Here is a 1,498-nt window from a genome sequence, read left to right as displayed (position 1 = left end):
TTCAAAAGCAGAGACATTACTCTGCCAACAAAGGTCCGTCTAGTCAAGGCTATGGTTTTTCCTGTGGTCATGTATGGATGTGAAAGTGGGACTGTAAAGAAGGCTGAGCACTGAAGAATTTATGCTTTTCAACTGTGGTGTTGGAGAAGACTCTTGAGAGTCCCTTGGACTGCAAAGAGATCCAACCAGTCCATTCTGAAGGAGATCAGCCCTGGGATTTCTTTGGAGGGAATGATGCTGAAGCTGAAACTCCATTACTTTGGCCACCTCATGCGAAGAGTTGACTCATTGGAAATGACTCTGATGATGGGAGGGGTTGTGGGCAGGAGGAGAAGGGGACGACAGAGGATGAGATGGCTGGATGGCATCACTGACTCGATGGATGTGAGTCTGGGTGAACTCCGGGAGTTGGTGATGGACAGGGAGGCCTGGCGTGCTGTGATTCATGGGGTCGCGAAGAGTCAGACACGACTGAGCTGAACTGAACTGAATCCATATGTAATAGTTTGCATCTGCTAACCCCAACCTCCCGATCAAGCCCTCTCCCAACCCCTTCCTCTTCAGCAAACATCAGATAACACTTGACAGATTATGAAAATACTTATGTTAATTTTAAAAAAGTATAAAACCTCTATATTGAAGATTATTTCAAATTATAAATAAACAGGCACACACTTTTGTACAGGAGAGTCATGAAAGTATGAAATTAAATTTATATTTTATGGCAAGAAAAATATAAAAATATTTTCTCTGCCCTTTGCACTCTTCTCTCCTCACTGTGAGTTGTGTTTCTGCATTATGCATGGACCAGACCTCTCACATCAGCAGGAACACCTGCTCAACCATGAAAAGCAACATTCTCCCAGCATCAGTAGAACAGCTCCTTGAAAGATAAATTCCTTCTTGATCATGCAGGAGGTCACATGACCTACCATGATGACGCTTAGATCTGTATTATATACAGTGTCAATAATATGTCTTTTCATGCAGAGCCCTCCATCTTCAAACTTACATCCCTCTGCCTTGACTTCTGGAGGACAGACAGTTTCCAGAGCTTTCTGAGATGCTCTTCCTGGGTTATAGTTCTCAAATTTGACTCGAACAAAAGTTTCCATTTCTTTCTCAGATCAGCTGATTCATTTTCAAAGGAAAACACACCAAATTTATTAAATGGGTTAGTCAGAGGTTATTTTTATTTTTCATCCTTTATTTTTTTTTTTAGTTTTTTTTTTCATTTTTTTTTAAATTTTATTTTATTTTTAAACTTTACATAACTGTATTAGTTTTGCCAAATTTATCTTTTATTTTCAAATTATTTTGTTATTGGAAAAGCTAGTATCTATATTTGAAATCTTTATTATTTCATAAAAACTTTTTAAAAGATAAATCAGCTTTCAAAAGTCAGAAACTTCTTTTAAACACCTCCACCAAGTACAGAAATGCTCTTCAGAACCCTAGAAAAAAAGTTCTGGTAGAATGCATGGTGGACAGCTCATAG

The sequence above is a fragment of the Bubalus kerabau genome, chromosome 13 (genome assembly GCF_029407905.1).
Source record: "Bubalus kerabau isolate K-KA32 ecotype Philippines breed swamp buffalo chromosome 13, PCC_UOA_SB_1v2, whole genome shotgun sequence".
NCBI classification, from domain to species: Eukaryota; Metazoa; Chordata; class Mammalia; order Artiodactyla; family Bovidae; genus Bubalus; species Bubalus kerabau.
The sequence above is the reverse complement of the archived record's forward strand: the minus strand, read 5'-3'. Positions refer to the sequence as shown.